This window comes from Perca fluviatilis, chromosome 13 (assembly GCF_010015445.1).
Source record: "Perca fluviatilis chromosome 13, GENO_Pfluv_1.0, whole genome shotgun sequence".
Classification (NCBI taxonomy): domain Eukaryota; kingdom Metazoa; phylum Chordata; class Actinopteri; order Perciformes; family Percidae; genus Perca; species Perca fluviatilis.
This window is the reverse complement of record NC_053124.1, coordinates 7,888,998-7,910,039: the sequence shown is the minus strand read 5'-3', so window position 1 is coordinate 7,910,039 and position 21,042 is coordinate 7,888,998. Positions and strand designations below refer to the sequence as shown.

Sequence of the window (21,042 nt, the reverse complement as noted above, 5' to 3'; positions counted from 1 at the left end):
ACTGACTGCTGCAAACGTCTTCTGGCAGGGCTGCGAGCACAAATATCTTTCTAACAAGAGTCCGTATAGGGAGGAGGTCGGTGTGGATGGATGGCTCAAACAAACACAGGACTTTAACCCAGAAGAGCACTGTTGTAGGGATGCACCAACTGCAAATGTCTCAGACGATACCAATACCCATGTGTAGACTTTTCATTTGGCCAATGTCGATATCGATGCCGATGTTTGTTGTTTTCTTTTGCGCCAGGTAAACAAATAAATCTCATTATAAGAAGAATATTGAACCATCTTCATCACACTAACTGCGAATGAACAGAAATTCTCCACCATTAGCGAGTGTACCTGAAGGCACCCACATGCTTCGTTGTTTCTTTCCATAACTCATTCATGGGGAAGGCAAAATATTGCTACACCGGTAGTCTATATCCACAACGTTCCACTTCCGGGATTGCTCTCGTTCTGCCGTAAATTCCAACGGATTTCACTCTTTTCGGATGTCCATTTTAGGGTTGTCTGTTACCTTCCGCTTTCTTTGTGTTGACATTTGTGAGGACTATGGTTAACTGCTCCTCAGATCTCTTCAGGGTAAATCCAGACAGCTAGCTAGACTATCTGTCCAATCTGAGTTTTCTGTCGCACGACTAAAACAACCTTTGAACGTACACATATTCCACCAAAACAAGTTCCTTCCCGAGGCTATTTAGCAGAGGCGCCGCCCAAGACAATTGTGATTGGTTTAAAGAAATGCCAATAAACGAAAGTGGGTTTTTCTCCCATCCTGGAATGCTGTGTGGACTAGCCAGACCCTCCTTCCCAGCGCTGTGGAGGAAGGTCTGGCAAAGCGAGACTACTACACCAGTGACTTTAGGACTGCAGGAGGATTTTCTGTTGTTTCTCCGTCACCTCCGACTCCAGCTGTGGCCTTGGTGTCTGGAATAGTCAAGCAGCAGGCTACCGGCAAGCTAACATTACCTTGTTAGCTGCATGCTACCAGCTAGTAAGATACACTACCCGCGGGGATTTCACCTTCTCGAATGCTGTATCCTCCAGGTCATCTCTCCGTTTTTTATTAGTTTTCAGGTAATCGTACACAGGAACATTCTTTTTTGAGGCTTGGGAGGCTACTGTTGTACGAGTTAGATCAACTAACACAACATTAAGGAAGCGCAAAATACATTAACATCAGCTACTGCGCAAAATACATTAACATCAGCTACTGCCATCAGAGCACCTTATTTGCTGATGGGCCAAGGACAGTAAATCGGGCGATTTCGATGTCCAGCGGATGCATTGGTGCATCCCTACGCTGTTGGTGTCCCACGTGCGTAAATCTGACAAAGTAGTTTTAATTAATTTAATTTACCACGTTAACCACGCGTTTGAAACTGCGAACGGTTCACAACGTGCACCTGTCGCTGGTAAGAGGAGAAGTGTTGAAACAAACATAAACTGGGACAAAATCTCTTTCCCTTGAAAATGTAATTGAGAATGCAGTTTAGTTACATGGGAACGTAATTTTTTAGGAGACAGAGTTGCTCATTCAGGCTTATGAGTCTTCTCATTCATTACGATCTGCAAATGTGCATGTATTTATTTATTTATTATATTTTTTAGTTCACATCAATATTTAAGTATAATCTGGACCGGTAAGAACTTTTTAATTTTTGCCATTTCTTAATTTCCACTGTCTTAAATTGAATGATGTGTGATGTGCCTCTTTGTTTTTTGTCCCCGTATGTGTGTATGAGGACTCTACTGCAAACAAAATCTACCTATGGGTACAAATAAAGTAACTTGAACTTGATGACCGGCGACTGCTCCTACTGTCACTGCGAGGCAGGAAATCTCAACCCAAGTCTTCTCCCTCGGAGTTACTAAGCTCGCTTAAGTCAGCAAAGTCCTTTTCTGTCTTTGAAAATTGACCTCTCTTTTCTGAGAGTACTTACACATCTAATGCGCACACACACTCTCTCTCTCTCTCTTGATCTTTATCTAGCTCGTACATGTTGCTTCAGTACCTGCAAGCCTTGTGGCACTTGTGTCCGATTGAGTGTTGAACCACTTTTATGTACCTCATTTGTGCATCGCTTTGGACAAAAGCTTCTGATTTGATTTGAGAACCATAAATATGTGTAGCACGAAATGACAATCCATCTAGTTGTCAAGGCATGTGAATGTCTGTAGGATGGCTGAAAAAAAAAACATCTTTAAGGAACTATGATTATGACCAAGATAATTGTTGTTGAAAACCAAAGAGCCAAACATTAGACAGATCCAACTGTACATCAAGGTGTATATGACTACACCAGACCTACTGACACAAACAGATTTTTATTTTTTTTTTCAAAAAGATGCAGCATTCATTTTTTTGGAGCTATCACAAAATCCAATCTATAATTGAATAAATGTATCTCAACCCCTGTGGCTCTCCACAGTCATCTCCAAAGTGCCTCTAATGTTTGACACATTTATGAATATGCCAAGGCAGCTCTCATCATAAACTGCATGACTCAACCTTTGTTTGGCTCCAATCCACTTTACTATGACTTATTTTGAATGTCTGCCCACACCCACAATGTGAGCTACATAGGTCTCTGTGAGTGAGTGTGAGTCACTGTTGCTTAAACTCTAAATTGACACAGCTGGCAGCCTATTCAATTATTATATCATTCTATTATTATATCAGAAATATTTATTTTTTCCTGTACTAGAAAAAGGAACATCTCACACAGTCATGTAATGGCTTAATGAATTAAGCAACAGCCTACACCTCGAGTTCAGACGCTGAGATCCAGCAGCCTCTCATCTGCTACCTAGTGATTAAACATTAATCCTTAAAGCAACTGACATCCACAAAGTATTTCTCTCTAACATTAAATATTCATGATTAAGTAAGAGTAAATCAAAGTTAAAACATCCTTGGTTGCATGGGCGTAATTTGAAGGGGGATCAAAACTTGCCTGTGCAACCCACCCCAAAAAAAATATTATAATTTCCTTTACATAAATAAAGACATTTGCACTGTATATTGATGCAGAAAGGCACAAATTGCCCCTTTAAATGTTGTAGCTCCTTTACATGTTGCTTGATTGGATTGGTGAAGAAAAATATGTGACATTGCCTTTTTCCAACAAACACAGACAAGAACTCAAATATAGAAATCTCTAATGTTAAATAACTAGGGATGCACCGAATCCAGATTTTTAGGGTTCGGCCGAATACCGAATCCAATGGTTAAGATTGTGCCGAATCCAAAACAGAATAGCGAATCCTACTCCCATCCTCAGTCCATTAACACAGTAAACAGCTGAAGTTGCTGCATTTTGGCTGCTGTCTGTAGATTCCTTCGTGCACAAGTGGTATTCTTTCAGATGTTTCATACCAAATGTTTTAACAGCAGCGATGTTGTGTATTGTTTAGGGTCCTCGCCACCAAGGGACAAATCGGCATTGCAAATTGAACATGTAGCTCGACTTTAATCGCCTTCTTTTGACTGAAAGTACTGCCAAACAAAACTTTTTCTGCTCTGAAGTACAGCAGCCAACAGACACACGTCGCTGAGATATGGGACACACAGAATGCACAAGGCAAGAGATGCCATCGCCAGGTATGGTAATGAAAGTACAAAAAAAGGAACTGGGATTGCAGAGGGAGAATCAGTCGAAACAGCCACAGACAGCAGTATGTAGTATACAGACATAACAGAAAGTTATACCGAACGTACATCAGTGGCAGCATGGCTAAGACTGATAGACTGATGATCACATCAATCATTGAGATTCAATATCTTCTCTTCTTAGCCACACTAGTGGCATCTAGGTAGAGCCCCGTCCCCACAAAATGACACTCCCATACAAATAAACTGCATTCTCAATTACGTTTCGAGTGAAAAGTAATTTGCCATGGATTATGTTTGTTTGTCGACATATAACAAATGTGTTCCATTTTCACTTTCTCACAGCCTACTGCATTGAACAGTCCACCTATACGTAAACACCTTCCTGTAATCAACGGCGGCATCATTACGTTGACCAGCGCGCTAGTGCAAGCGTAGGGTTCGGTTCGGTGGATAAAAATTCTTAGGTTCGGCAGAAACTGAACCCTGTCAAAAAGCCCGATGTTTGGCCGAATCTGAAGCTGAGTCCTTGATTCGGAGCATTCCTAAAAATAACCACAACTGTTCTAATTTTGTCAGACAATAATGTCTTAATGTAGGAGCCCAATACGACTTATAAAAAGAAGATTGAGAAAATATATTTGCATGCCTTTTTTTTTTATCCAATGGGATTTCTTTCACTTTCTGCGGGGCATCGGAAAAGCTATCGGACTGACATATCTTTAGCTTATAAAATGGCAAATGTGTAAGCTAAAAGTTGCTTGTCTAGCAGACACACATTCATTTTGAGTCGTGTTTTTTGTCCACCTGATTAATGTTAATGTTATTCTATAATATATTCTCACACCTTTGAGCTCTGTTTTTGTCTCCCTCGACCCCTGAGCTCCATAGCAGCTAAATGCTATCAGCTAGTTGCTAACTTTGTCTGTCAGTATTTGGCAGGTGACGCAGCCTACAGTGCATTTGTCAGAGCTTTTTCAGTGACAACAGCTGCCTGCTGTGGCTGGAAACCATGGTTGATGAACCAAAACGGTAAAGTCGTGGACGTAAAACCAAAACAATGAGCTGAGAGGAACGGCAGAGTAAGGGATTATTCTTTGTAGGTTCGTCACAGCCAGTGAGCACTTTCAAGTTACACATTTGATCCATTGTTAATTTGATTAGTGCAGCTTTAATGTTTTGGTCTTCCTTTATTTCCTTATTACCAAAAGGCAGGCATGAAGGTAGGAAATGGGTTTAAATTGTATGCTATTTGTATTCTTCAGAAAACTGCAAATGTCACTTTCATTTAATGTACCACAACTACACTTACATTTTAAACGAACCCTTTTGAAATAGAAATGGCTGCATTTTGCCCTGAAATACATTTTTCTTTTTTTCTTTTTTTATTGGAATAAGGGCATAAACTATTTATGTGTAATATAATATGCACACTAAATCAAAGTAGAGACATAGTTGCTAAACATTTGATCCTCTGAACATATCATTTTGTCAAAAAATAAAGTAGAGGACACCTCCCTATGGTTTTCATTTAGTTTTACACATTGCTGGTTACATAATCTATATCATCCATTATTCATAACAGTATCAAGGTAGTCCCTCATATACTTAAGAATTACTCAGTGGGAACACCATGGTTACCTACTACAGGCAGGGAACCTTTCGCTATCAGTGCTCTTTGAAACACTAAGTCTGCCTACAATTCCACTCTGTTATGGCACCATAATGGTTATGCTCTTTCCGCTGCTAGTTGTCTTAGCTCTATTGTTAAGAAAAAAATGTCAAACATAAAATTCTACACAGATGAAGAGGCAACTCCACCGATATCAGAGATGCCTGTCAGCGGATTCAAAAGATCACATTTACATGTGAAGTGTTTTGTCCGATGCTCTTATCCAGAGACGTGCAACGAGTGTATGACAGAGGAAATACATATTAAAAAAAAGCAGATTCACTAACATAGTTGGTAACACTTTACTTGAAGGTATCTACATAAGAGTGACATGACACTGTCATGAACACATGACAGTCCTGACACAGTCGTGACACATGAACCCTAACCCTAACCATAACCATAGTGTCATGTCATAAACGTTTCTGACTTGTTTATAATGTTTATGACACGTTCATGACAGAGTCATGTCACTCTTATGTAGATACCTTCGAGTAAAGTGTAACCCATAGTTTCGTAAATGAGTGTTTGTTTTGCTGCTCTCAATGATCAACTTATTTAACACAAACCTGATACAAGCAATAGTTTTTTTACTCATTGGGGGGTGGTATGATAACCTGACGAGCCAGATGGTTTGTTTGAAGCCGTCATTGGAAACGGTTTGGAAAAGGGCAGGCATTTAAAAAATACGTCACAAGAATCCAACTACTGTGCAAGGTAAAGGCTTGGTTATACTCGTGCGCGACACCGTTGCCCGGGCCTCCGTAGGTGGCGCCCGTGCTACGAACGCACGCACAGGGACGTTTACCCTCAACGCATTGTTCGTCGCGGCTTTCTCGGAAACACCAGAGGGCGTACAAACAAGTAAGCAAGAACTGGTAGAGATGAAGAGAGCAGATGTAAAGGAAAGCAGGCTGCCTGGCAACACTAGTAAACACATCCATGATGAGCACCGACGTACCGCCAAACATTACAATTATCTTCTGTAATCATTGACATGACTGTCCTTTATCTCCAAATCCAAACGACGGTCTGCCTGTAACACTGTTAAGAACACTCTTTACATGAAGCCGGTTTTTTTTTTAGCTTTGACAAATCAATCTCTCGTGTTTTTCCATACTCTCCAGCAAAATGTTTCTTCTTTTCCCAGTGTGGTGTCTTTCTCTGACCACATATTTAAGGCTGTTTGAATCCCTGTGGTCTGCACATGAAGAATCAAACAGACATTTGTAGAGGCGAGGCTGCTCGGCCAGTCTTCCCAGCTGATCACTTTGAAATGAAAAGTGCAGTGTGTGCGCATATTTACAAAAATTCAGAGGTGCACGACCACGCGCTGCGACAACTTGCGGGCGCCTTCGCGCTGGAAACGACAGCTGTTGTGACGTCATTTTATGCCGTGCTTGACCGGAGCTCCGACTGCGTAGTCCCACTCACTGAACTTCCTAGCTATTGAACTGAGAACGGTCACACGTGAAGGATAAGCTAGTAAGCTGAGAATTTAGTCAGATAAAGATACCGCCTACTTGAAGCAGTCACTCAGTGAGACTCCCTGCACGTTCGCTCGCGAGTCGCAACTGACTGAGAGCTCAACTGGACTGAGGAATGAACGGATCGTTTCAGGAAGTGATTCAGTTCAGTTTTTCACCCAAAACATTTTTTTGGGTGTTTTTTTTCGGATGAATCATTCACGAAGACACGACTGAGCAGGTAGTGTGTACAGTGGATTTATTAGCGCTTCTCCACTAAAAACAGTTGCCTGCTGCAGTTGGAAAGGAGGTTGAGAACAGTGTAAGGACAGTGCAGCCTCAAATCTGTAGTCCCTCAGTTGTCTGTTTGCTCTGGAGAGCTCAATTTGGAGAGACAAGGTAGACAGTACATAAAAGGGAGTCTGAGCTAGAAGCTGAGCAGCCTGGACAGAGAAGCTGGTAATCCTGAGTATTGCCTGTGGAAGATGGGTGCTATAGCTCCTCAGACAATTTGAGATTCCTTAAACCTTTAAGTACAGCCAATGCATGCTAGGTATGCTATCCATCTCGTGAGTCAGTGATGTTATGTCTATCCTGACTGTAATTCTCTCATTGACACTTGCATAGGGGATGCAGATCCATTTATTCCATGAATGGGTATACTCTCTTATACTCTTCTTTTGGGAGACAGGCTCTTTTCATGAGTGTGCTGCCTGATTAATCCAAGCAGCAGTGTGGGATTCAGCGGGAAGCACCACAAACAAACCACTATGGCTCTGAAGTACAGCAGCCAACAGACACACGTCACTGAGATATGGGACACACAGAATGCACAAGGCAAGAGATGCCATCGCCAGGTATGGTAATGAAAGTAGGAAAGAAGGAACTGGGAACTGAGATTGCAGAGGGAGAATCAGTCAAAACAGCCACAGAGAGCAGCATGTAGTATACAGAAATAACAGAAAGTTGGGCCGAACGTACATCAGTGGCAGCATGGCTAAGACTGATGATCACATCAATCATTGAGATTCAATATCTTCTCTTCTAGGTAGAGCGAAAAGTAATTTGTCCCGGATTATGTTTGTTTTTCGACAACACAAATGTGTTTCTAATCAAAGACTGCATTCAAAGTCGGCGTTCAGAGTCTGCGTAGGGAGGAAGAGGTTGTGGGTGGATAGATGGGATTTAAACCCAGGAGACCATAGGTTTGTGTCCAGTGTGAAACCAAAAGTCAACGTTGACGTATTTGGAGTAAAGTTAGGTAAGTACATTACCTATGTGACATAAGTGCATAACTTAACCTACGTCACGTACGTTAACGTACTTAACTTACACACGTGCGTAACATTATGTAACAAACATTCTTATTTTAACCCAAACCATGGTCTTTTCCTGAACTTAACCAAGTAGTTTTGTTGCCTCAACTTAACCAAGTAGTTCCGTTCCAATTCACAATGTTAACCACCTGTTTAAAACTGTGACCGTTTCACAACGAATAAAAACATTTAAAAAATGTTTCCTTCGAAATGTTTTTGAGAATGCAGTTTGGTTGTATGGGAACCAGTTAGAAGCAGTTAGATCAGCCTCAATACTTTATATGCTAATATTTCTCAAATTCCTTCGAGTAAAACTATGAGGAGCAGGACTTAATATACTATACTACTACACTGCAGGCACCAGATACACACAGCATAGACAACTGCAAAGCTTTTAGTTCATGTTCTTCAGGTTGGCTGTTTTATATTTATCCATATTACAGTATATCTATATGTATGATAAAGTGACAATAGAAACAGCACATTTGCCATGTCTGGAAATACATATTCTATTATAGAGAAATGTTGATAGGGTTTGTTGAATGTCTTGTTTAAAATGCCGATGCTATTTGATTCCATTGCTTCAGTATATAACTATATTTGTATGCTCAACATCTAGGCAGTGGATGACATTTCATACATCATATACAATAACCCTTTAAGCCAATAGCATCTGGTCCAGGTCAGCCTGAACTTGTCTGACGGACCAATATGATTATGGCTGCTCAGATTGATTACCAGCAGAACAACACAGACTCGGGCTACTTTCTCACTGTAGCCTGAACTGCTGCTAATACTTCATTGTTCCATAGAGTAACAATAACAAAAACGACGTCCAAGATCTTTGCCGAGAAGAACTCGTTTCCGTTATCATATGCAGCTTCAAGTTTTGCTGAATAATTCATCATTCTTTCCTTTGTTGAGTTTTGCTATTCTCGCTGTTGATAATGAGTCAGCCAAACTTGTGCAGAGGACAACTGTCTTGTGTGTTTTTTAATATTACTTGCAGTAATGGACCCATGCTACAGCATCAGGAGAGAATAGTTCAGGATCATCAGACAAAAGGGATATTTCCCATCTGTGTGTGAATGACATGATCTAGTTTGGGTTTCAAATTTTAAAAACGTTCTTTAGCAAAATGATGGATATGAGTGCTGGCTTCCTAGCCTCCTCTGTAACCGCTAACTCCAAATACTAAATCACTTTCCTCAGTTGTTCAAATTCTGCCATGTTCAACTATCCGCGCTTGATTCACCTAAAGTGGGAATACAACAATGCATATACAGGCTATGTGAACCAAATGTTACCCAAATGCCAACAACAATGTTGATTTGCTGAGAAGCAGAAGTAACCCTCCAAAACAGGATGTTACACAATAGTACCCCACATGCTAATCAGCATAATCCAAACACACAAGTCTAACATCGAAGCTAAACAGTAGGCCACACTCACACCAACTTACCACGATTTTACGGTTACAGAACACTACACGTCTAATTGACACGCAATGCCACGATAGCTCCCAATTGTTACAAGGCTAAGCTTGATGACAAAGGTGATAAGATGTGACAGAGCATCTTAGGTATATAATTACCATATATCATATCACCACATTACCACCCCAACTCAGAAACATCGATCCATTCCCCCATTTGAAATTGCAACACATCTGTTTAAAACTGCCTATTCCACTTGATGTCAATTGCTCTGCCTCTTTCGGTTGTTTCTATTGTTTTATTTTTTATTTTTTATTTATATTTTTTGCTGCTTTTAAATGTCTTATGTATTGTGTACGGTGTCCTTGAGTCCAGAGAAAGGCGCCTTTAAATAAAATGTATTATTATTATTATATAGGAATGTGGTGCTGCCTACTTAGATTCACTCCTACAATTCTTTACTGGTATTTATCTTTCTAACATTTTCACATGCATTCAGTCTAACCCACAAACGTTCACAAAGGGGATTTAGAGGCCTTCCTGTCACCTGAAAACTACTAATCAACAATGAGTCACCCCACACCAGATAGTGATTGTTAGACTGGGTAAATCCAAACCGATCTGCCGGCGATTTGATTTTGCCCTGCAGCTCAGGCTGGAAACCTGTATGTTTATCTATCCTGCTTCCGTTACAAATTTGCGGGAACCAATCACAAACTGGCTTATCCACCTGGTGCGCTATTGGCGGGTTTAACACGATGACGATAGAGCAGCGACCAAGCAGCTTTCTGTTTACATTCAACAAGCTGGCCACCAAAGCGCAGCACTCCGTGGCAGGAACCCGTAGATGCCGCTGTCGCTGCCACGTCACCCGGATGATTGGTCTGATTGGTTAAAGGACTATCCAATTGCATTACAGAGTCATTTGAACTATGCCCGTTGATCACGCCTCTTGTGCAGTAGAAAATACTCCCCAGACTAATGTTCAATCTGAAAAGATTGAGCTTGGTCTGGTGATAGCCAGACTAAGTCATTGTAGCACCGCTCTTCAATCTTGTGTTTTTCACTTCAGCTCCCAGCACAAAGCTCTCTGGGAGCAATTTCAGTGATAAAACACCACAGGGGAGATGAGTATTAACAAAGGTGACTCATGCTTCAGCAACCTTCAAGGCAAATCATAATTCTAGATTTCATTTGAAAGGATGTTTCACTAATTTTCTCCATTTTAAATGCATGCTGTGAGCTGTCTTTGAAGTCTCCCTTCTGAAGGCTGTTTGTGATGTCCTCTGTCCATGCCAGTGATCTCAGACTGGGAGCGAGCTACTACAGTGATAAACATGACTAGAGGACTTTACTATGAGATATAGAGCTGTCAGCAGCACGCTGCAGCCATCATGCCAGTTTTCACAGCGGGAGACCAAACGCAAGGATTGGTTTGGGAGATTACCCACGTCGAATATGCACGAATTGTTTAGATTGGCGAAATAATGAGTGAAACCTGTATTATCCCTCAGGGAGCTGAACCCACACAAGGCACACAGTATGGGTTCTTTTTAGATTGACGTTTGGTTTTGTTGCAGTTCTTTTATGCGCTACATTATTCCTCATGATAGTAAGGCCACATTGGTGATAATTTAGCAAAATAAAAGCTGTGTTATCAAGTAATAAAAATGTATCCTTTGGTATATGAATGATCACAGATTGGCAAAATGAAATGTGCTGTGAGCAGTTTTGATGTCCGCTTACAGAATTACTGAGTGTTCAAAGTTCCAAAGAGTTACTTTTTGGTGCCGTTTCTCACTGCCAACTTGCAAAGTTGTCAAATGGCAGCTTGGAAGCTAAGCAATGTCTTGCTGTGGATGGGCGCAGCAGGTGAAACTTATCTTAGCCACCTTAAAAAAAAATCAATATCAGTTTAAGTGTGCACTATATTTAGAATTCTTTCACAGCTTTACCTTGCCGTCAGACAGCCCTTTCCAATGTGGAACTGAAGCTGTTATATCGCTCTTTTCAGTATCACCACACTCCTTTGAGAACAACAGCCATTTCACCTCGCAGAACACAGGAGTTGCTAGTCCACCGCTATCTAGATCGGTTAGTTTGTTTGTTAGTTTTGTTAGTTTCTAACCCTTCTAAGGGACTGTTCATTATTTATTTCAGGGGCCACCAGAGGAGTTTTGGGATCTTTAGTCAAAATAATTAATGTATTTCTTCACCAGAAATACATTTTGGATGACACTCCAAAAGGATATAGAAAAAAGGGATGACCCTCCCCAACAGTTTATTGATGCCTTCTTTACTGGTTTATGCTTGGCAAAGATGTACAGATGCCCATTGTTATTTTACAGCCATGACTAAACCTCTGCATTCTCATCTGACGCATCCCACTCCTCTGTTATGGTGTGGTGGCCATTTCAGTAGATTTACTCACTAACATTGTTGTGAAAACACAATAAGCATGGAAACTAAATGCACACTTCCTGCATTACTGCATTACTTCAAATACTAAGTTACTCCAACACTCAACACTGATTGCTATGGACTCGTCACTAGGCTTCTTCAGTCATTGTATATTTTAGCATATAGGTAAAGCTGCCGAAGCTGAACATTATCCAAAACTCCATTTCTCAGACGAGCGTCAATTTGGGAGCTTGCATGCTACCACTCCTTCCTTCTCAAATGCCTTGAAAAGGCTGTAGTTTGTACAATTTCACAAATAATCACTGGGACCGAAAGGATATTTGAGTCGGGTATGGCTGCAGCCTGGAGACCTCCCGTCTCATGCCCTCCCAGCTTGGTGCTATCCGCGAGCTTCGACTTTTCAAAATAAAAGCTTGCGTCTGGTCCTCTATGTTTTCGTACAGTGTTTTGGATGTTTTTGAACTTAATAGTATGGCAATCATGCTAATGAATACAATTATTTTTTTCAGCACATGTCTTAGTTACAACACGATGGAGCTAGCAAAGCAGTTTTGTGTTTATATGTGCGAGCGGGATTTATTCAGTTTGGGAAATCCCACGGTCTCTAAAGCTACAGCTCAGTTGTAAATTGAGACTGAGAGAGCTACATGGAGCTACATGGATAAATATGCACCAAATAAGCCACTTTGAAATTTTGCTGTTTTTATGAATACAAAAGTTGGGTGACCCTCCCCCCTAGACTAAAAAAAATTGGATGACCCTCCCATCAACAAAGAATAAAAAGGCATGACCCTCCCCTATTTTCCTCCAGTGGGTCCATTTCATAAATACCGAAACACCAAAGTCACAGAATGAAAAAAATTTAAAATTAACTGATCAAGGCAGCGGTAGACCAGTAACTCCCTGAGAGGTAAAATTACTTTACGTTTTGTCAAAGAAGTTTAATGGCTTTGAAGAGAGTGATATAAGGCTTCACTATCTGGTTGGAAAGGGCTGTCTGACAAGAAGGTAAAGCGGTGAAAATATTCTACATATAGTGTACTATTAAACAGATAACCCCCATCCACAGCAGGACATTGCTGAGCTTCTATGTCTGTACTCCTGCCTGCTTCTCCAAACTGGGGGCATGCTGACGTCATCTACTGTAGGAAATACGCTGATTATGGAGAAGAACCTCATACAACCCCACTTTAAAAGATCCAAACTATCCCCGTAAGCTGTAGTAGTGTGTTCAGTTTACTGATCAAGTTCTTACCAACATTTTGTCTAACCTTTGTTGCAGCTATGTTGCTGTATTCGCAGATCTCAGTCATTACTTTGAGTACAATGTTATCATAACCAATATAAACGATGGTGAAAACTATGAAAATAAGACCCAGGTTATAGTAAATTGGAATTATCCGTTAAGTTATAGTTGATAATATGTCACACTGACCATTTGGTTTCTGGGCTTCATGTAGTCAACACCCCTTCATCCACTCCCCTACTGAATCCTTTCCGTTTTTAGCTAAACGTATTATCTTTTTTAAAGGCATTTAGCTGCCAGAAGACTCAGACAAAATATGCCGATGGACTGTCAATAATGTAAAGGCCAGTAATTAGTGCTGTGCAGTGGAGGCTTACTTGTTCTTGCTGACAATTTCGGGCCAGAGCTGTATGGATTTCTGCTTCATTATTGAAGAGCGAGGTTCCACAGCTGGTTACCACACAGGTTGGACCTCATTTAACGGCTTGAAACTCAATTTGCGGTTATATCTCTGTCACCGAAACACTTCTGCTGCTTCTGAAAACTAGTGTACCTGTAACTCACTTAGGCATTTATCAGATGTTAATGGTCAGAACATTTTAAAACTAAGGCTTTGTGTGAAATGTAAGAGTAGAAATGTGTATGGTTTCTTAATAAGTGTTAATTAATAAAAGGAAGGAAGAAAACTAACTTTCTGTCATATTTGCTGAAACTGAACCTATGTTCCAGTAGAACTACATGAAGCAGGTCATTTTTTTTTTAATCCGGCTCCTCTGGCAAAAATCCACCACTCCCTGTTCAGATGCACCAATCAGGGCCGGGGTGGGATGTGGGGGGTGGGGGGTGTCTGACTGCGTGTCAATCACTGCTCATGCACACACATTCATTCTCCCTTGTTGGGGGAGGGGCTAAGGAGTCCGTTTTGGGCTTTAGCGGAAAGGGGGGAGGGACCGGGAAGTTGTCGATGTTCAAATTTTTTGGCTAAGTCCTGGATCTTCACAATCCTACCTACAGCACCTTTAAATTCATTATCATTATAAAAAATGATGAAATGTGCAGTATTTGCTAAACTTTAGTTGCCCATGTACACATTCAGCAGATATGGAGCAACATCAGCAGTCATTTGGAGTCATGTTTCTGACTGCTGATGAATCCCAATCCAGGGTTCAAGTGAAAGAAAATTGTACTTGCCCGAAAAAACGTTAAAAAAAACTTCAATAGCATCAGAAAAGAAAACGTCCAAAAGTGTCAACAACATAAAAAAAAAAAAAAACTCAAGCACCAACTCAATTCTTGATTGGCCAAAGGCACATTAAAATTAACTCATTCAACAAGCATTTTGTGACGTGGGCGTTTGACTTGCCCCAAGCCATTGGGCAACCCTTATTGTTGAAACCTACATTCCTAATATTCACTCCACCTTTTTCTCGGGATTTCTGGAAAGAATTAGGTGTCTCTAATGCTCCACCAGCTAGTTGCTAAATGTGTCTGTGTGCTGTTTCGTGCTGGGAGTGTAGCGTACAGTGGAATTTCAGAGCTTTTTAGTTGATTTTAATGAGCTGAAAGATCCTAAAAATGCTCTGTAGAGCTGAGGGAATCTACAGTCAGTTGATAATTCTCTGCCGGTTTATCACTATGAATGACCCGTTTCACATACAAGTAGTCCCACGTTCTATTTTTAATGTAAAGATATTGATCATAGTTGCTTTAAAACTAAATGGCCAGTGTTCCCTAAGATATTGTGCTGCAAATATATGGAATGCCAAGAGCTTGTAACCATTGCAACAATTTTTTTTTTACAAGAAATCATCATTGCATTGTTTATTATCTGGTCATTACATTCTGCGTTGCTTCATCCTCCTGTCTTTCATTTTTCTTTATGTATACAGTCAGTGTCTGTATTCTAGCCTAGTCTTCTCAAAATTACGTTTGCCTACAACGAAACTACATTCTCAATTACGTTTCAAGGGAAACGTATTTTCCAGGGAGCGGCGCACATTGTCATGTGGGTAACGATGTAGATTGAAACAAAACTAATCGGTTAGGTTTCAGGCAATAATACCACTTGGTTAGGTTTAGAAAAAGGTGATGGTTTGGGTTGAAATAAGTACATTTGTTATGTAATTTAATTTACGAACCTAAAAAGTAAGCCAATGTTGACTTTTGGTTTCACACAGCACACAAAGAGCAGTCTCCTGGGTGAACGTCTGTTGTTTGTTTGACCCATTCATCCACCCCGACCTCCTTAATACATTGGAGGATTTTGATTAGAAACATATTTGTTATAAGTCAAAAACAAACTAATCCGGGACACAATACGGACCTCAAAACGTAATTGAGAATGCAGTTTAGTTGTATGGGAACATAACTTTGAGGGGACAGAGCTGCTGCATTGCTCTGTTCATTTTGTGTCTCGTTTTATGTTTTCTTTTCTTGTGTTCATATTCCCCTGTCCACTGTACAGGCCTATGGCTTCTTGACCACACCGGTTTACATCTGTTAAGTGTTTTTATGCTGGTTGAGCTCAAAAATAATTAAAAATGAAATGCATTCAGTAATATTGCTCTACCCCTTTTCTCCAGCTCTGTTGATAGAGACACAATCCCCACGAAATTTGCTTCAGGCAAAATTAATTGCAGCGTTATATTCTACCAGATTAACTAGAGAACCAGGGAAAACCTGGAGCACAATGACAGCATCATCTCTGCTCAGTCTTGATAACTGGCATTAACTTCAAAGCAGAATCTCCGTGCACTTCCTATAAAATGCCAATTAAACCTCTGTGGAGAGCATTACACTGAAGCGCGTTGTGCCGCAGCTGTAGCCCACTGTGGTCATCCCAATCCTCCCTATGTGCAATCATTAGAATTTCTTCAGACATTTAAAGTCACGGCGCAGTCACATCCTGCAGCCTGCTCCTGGCAGGACTCTAAGCTGTCCCAGGTGTCAGTCTAAATCCCCTGTTAGGCCTCACCTAATGAAGCTCATTGCCCAGCATCGGGAAATACGGCCATCGAGTGCTGCTAAGCAACAGGCACTTGTGCTGTTCTTGCTAAAATCACGTCCCCGGAGAAACTGACACCGCTTGGCCTGGTGCGCCCTGCTGCCTCTCTGCCAACAGACTTGTACAAGGGATGTGTTTTTTCCATAGTCAGAATGTCATCTCAAACTGACTTCTCAGGGTTTTTTGCAAGACGAAGACATGCGATGTTAGTCCCAGCAGGACTGTGATTATGTTGACCCACAGCAGCCGGAAAGCCTTCACTAATGGCCTGCTAGTCCCCTCTAGGCTACACGCTACAGCGTGTTTGGCCTCTTAAGGCTGAAGACCACTGTAGGAGAAAATTAATTCCCTAACAGTTTTAGTCTTATTGACTACGTTTACTTTTTTTTCTGCCCTTATTCCGAAAAAGACGATATTCCGACTAAGCTGTTTACATGACTAATGAAAGTGCATAATCCACTAATATTCCCGTTTACATTCAGCCATGCAAAATACGATTTTTTCAAAGTTTTCCAGGGGTGGAGGACTTGTGGGACCGTGCAAAGACAATGTCCCTCTTTCATTCCTTCAACCAGCTTCTTGAAAAGGTTGGCGTAGCGATGTGTGCACATATCCAAAAACCTGTTGATATCCAAGTCGTTGATTATGTTTAAAAGTAGCTGTGTTTCTCCTTTTTATCGGATCTGCAGCCTCGCAAACTGTTTACAGCAGTTTGTTTACCGCAACCATCGCAACACACAGGGCTGACCGTAAGCCGTAAACAGGCAAGAGGCCGTAAACTGGGCGTAAAAACCCCGGTTGAGACGCATATTTTGAATGCACTGTATACATGTCCAAAGAATGCCTCTAAAACCTGAATGATACTGGAATATCCCATGTCTTAATCGGAAAATGCTATATTTGGAAAAAGGCTGTATCAAATTCGGAATATTGTCATATGGAAATATTGGTGTGCATGTAAACATACTCACTATATCCTGATATCCTCTTTCCTGCTCACTGATTAAGTTCCTATTATTTTCTCTGATCAACAGACTATTTTATATTAATGGAAGTCCATTACATTCAAGCCATTGCCAAATGAGCCAAATGAGCTAATCAAGACTATCAGCTCCACAAAACTCTCTCTGTATTTCACAGTCTGGCTATGTTTACAAAATGGTGTCGTCCGGCGTCTTTCGAGCGCAGCAGCTCCAGTGATGCGTTTTAAATCACCGCTGAGGAAGGAAACAGCAGCGTTCAGCTTTGGAGACGAAGGACGGTGCGGAATAACCAATGGTTTGCGTCATGTGGATGCGCCGACAGTGTTGTAGTCATTACTTTGATTTCCTCATGGGGGAGACAGAAACTGCGCACTATAGTTTTAACGTACATTGCATAAACAGGTTGTAGGAAGTACTGTTTATGTACCGTGTGGAACAGAACGCAGCTTGGCTTTCCTGTTTCCCATTTCTTGTTCAGCAGACTTCACATCTTTTTTCATGCCGATTCATTCCGCAGCAGATCAGCATTTATAACACACACGCAATGACTTGAAACTAATTGAGCTTTGTATTTACATAAATCATCATATATATCACGATTACTTTGCACGAACTGAACACCTGCGTGCATAATGTTGCAGCAATCACGCAACTGAGCAGTCCCAAAAAGCACATGTTGCATATCGTGTTTCAGGATAATCACTAAGCTCTGCAAATTATATTCCTTTCATTTATCATGAATTAATGATCATACAATTAGGAACAAAAACTAGTCAACACTCAGAGCAATGCCATGCAAACTGAAGGGGATGCTGTGACGATTACAGACCTCACCCCGCTGGTTTATTTGCTCTTTTTTTTTCAACCTACTGTATGTAATTGTACTGTCACCGTGCTATCACACTGTATTTGTGTTCCACCCTGCGGGCGTACCGCATTTAGTATCAGAGACACTCCTTGTGTATCAAAAACGCTAGCGGACCACACACTGTGCACAAGCCGCCGACGCTGATTTCATGCTGCTGTTCCGTGGCAATAACTCATACAGGAGACCACACACTCCCACTCTTTCTACAGATGGGATAAAGTGGTTGTGATAAGACCGTGTGGGAGTGCATTACAGTGCAGGGTTACAGAGGGAAGATGATTGTCAGGGTCCAGCAGGAGAGAATTAACAGCAAGTGGTAGTGATGGAGTAGCATTGTTCATCTGCACTCCTACTGTACCCACTGACAAGTTACATAAAATACCCTGCAGTTCTACATGCGGCTTCTTTAAGGGAATCACGTCAGAGAGGGAATGAGCACAATGTGTGACTCCGGGAACACAGTGTATGAGCATAGCAATAAGATCAAATGCAAATCCGTCTCAGGTCTGAGCTGCAAGGAGGAACACCCAACGGTTTGGCAGCTGGATACTGTGTCATGCTGACTCACAGCCCGGGGCGGACGCAGTGGATGAGAATGCAACTAGCCGGCAAAGGGTGACGTGAGGTGCAATTCAAGACACGTAAAGGATGGTGGTATTCTATATTTTCTTACTGTCAGCAAATCCAATGACAAGAAGAAAACAACAATGCATTACTCCGCCTTTCAATACTTTCAAACTTCCCACCCAGGGTCATATGTTGCTACTTCTGTCAGTTACCTAAAGGAGCAAGAGCCAGGTGGATACCTTAGTTTAGCATAAAGACTTAGAGGCCTGGGGGAACCATCCAAAGCAAACAAATATGCTACTAATTATCTATCTTATTTTCATCTGTACACCAACTGAAAGGTAAAAATGAAGAGATGTGAATTAAGGGAGACTTACATGATGTGGCCTAACTATAGGGAGCCGAGGTAAAACCCAAACTGCAGGCTCTGTTCCAGAAAAAAAAAAAACATTGACATTTTTAATAATATAAGTAAATAGGGTTGGAACAGACTCAACACTTTGTTGTGTAGTTCACTCCATATGTGATAATAATAATAATACATTTAATTTATGGGCCCCTTTCATAGCACTCAATGACACCTGACAGTTAAAACAAGCAAAAATACAGTTAAAAAGGCAAATATAATTAAATTAAAACAAACACATTTAAAAGATTGAGATATAAAATTTAAATAAAGCAATCTATCCATTATTTTGATGGAGAGTGAAGTCATGCAGGGTAGGCCTTTCGGAAAAGGTGGGTTTTGAGGGAGGTTTTAAAGGTGGGTAGAGACTCTATGGTACGGATGGATAGCAGGAGGGAGTTCCAAAGGCGAGGAGCAGAATGGCTGAAGGCTCTAAACCCCATTGTGGACAAGCAGGCAGAAGGAGTGAAAAGCAGTGAGGAAGAGGAGGATCAGAGAGTTCGGGATGGAGTGTAGGGCTGAAGGAGTTCAGAGAGGTATGGAGGAGTGAGATTATGGAGGGCTTTGAAGGTGAGAAGAAGAATCTTAAAGTCAATACGGTATTGGACAGAGAGCCAGTGCAGTTGTTTAAGGAGTGGAGTAACGTGATCAGTTGTTGGGGTTCTGGTGATAATACGGGCAGCTGAGTTTTGGACCAATTGGAGTTTATGGACGGACTTGTAGAGTAAACCAGAGAGGAGGGAGTTATAATAATCAATACGGGAAGTGACAAGAGCGTGGATGAGAGTAGCAGTATTATTGGGTGTAAGTGATGGACGAAGGCGGTGTATGGTGCGTAAATGAAAGTAAGCAGACCGGGTGAGATTATTGATGTGTTTTTCAAAAGAAAGTGTGCTATTGAGGATGACACCGAGGCTCTTGACGTGAGTGGAAGAGGGGACTTTGGAATTGTCGATGAAGAGTGAGAAATTGGGACATTTTGCTAGAGTGGATTTGGAGCCAACAAGGAGAATTTCTGTTTTGCTACTGTTTAATTTGAGGAAGTTATGAGTTAACCAGGTTTTAACTTTATCTAAACAGTCAGACAGGGAAGACGGAGGGAGCACCGAAGTGGGTTTGGTGGACAAGTAGAGCTGGGTGTCATCCGCGTAGCAGTGAAATTGAATGTTGTATTTCCTGAAAGTAAAACCTAGAGGAAGTAAGTAAATTATAAAAGGAAGAGCCCCAGGACCAACCCCTGGGGAACACCACTGGTAACTGGGGAGGGTTGTGATTGAACATTTTTAAGTTCTACAAACTGAGTGTGGCCAGAGAGGTAAGATGTGAACCATTGATGACACCAATGGAGGCTAGACGGTCCAAGTGTTTATTGTGAGAGATGGTATCAAAGGCAGTAGTCAGATCAAGGAGGATCAGTATGGTGAGAGTCAGCAGCCATCAGTAGGTCATTGGTGACCTTGATTAGTGCGGTTTCTGTGCTATGGAGAGGGCGAAAACTAGATAGAATCTGATCATAGAGGTTATGGACCTGTGCAGCAACAGTTTTTTCTAGGATTTTTGAGATAAATGGCAGGTTGGAGATTGGTCTATAATTATTTAGGTCGTTGGGATTTGCACCAGTTTTCTTAGGTTTTGAGTAGGTGGGTGGGCAGGGGGTCAAGCTGGCAGGTGGATGATTTAGATTTTCGGACAAGATCAAATATTTCATTGACAGATGGGAGTTGGAAACTAGATAATAAAGAAGGTGGGGGGGGGGACAGAGTTAGGTGAATGAAGTGAACTGTCGTCCGTATTATGTGAAGAGGGCAGCTGTTGGTGAATGTTTTCAATTTGTCTTTACTTATTCAATATTTCAGGTCATAGATCTTCAACAGGGGGTCCGGGATTCCTAGGACTTCCTCAGAGTTTCTGCAGGGGGGCCACCAAATTTGCCATAATAAATCCCACATATTATGAGCAAATATGAATCAGCCTATTTGTGAATAAAAACACATTGATGACAGGGCTTAGCAGCCTAGTCACCAAGGTAGCCATCCACAGA

General features: G+C 41.3%; 1 protein-coding gene across 1 annotated transcript in view; it reads right to left on the bottom strand.

Annotated features, from left to right (window-relative positions):
* kcnk9 (potassium channel, subfamily K, member 9) overlaps nt 1-21,042 on the bottom strand; it is a 54,612-nt gene that overhangs the window by 11,218 nt on the left and 22,352 nt on the right. The gene's annotated exons all lie outside the window — the stretch shown is intronic.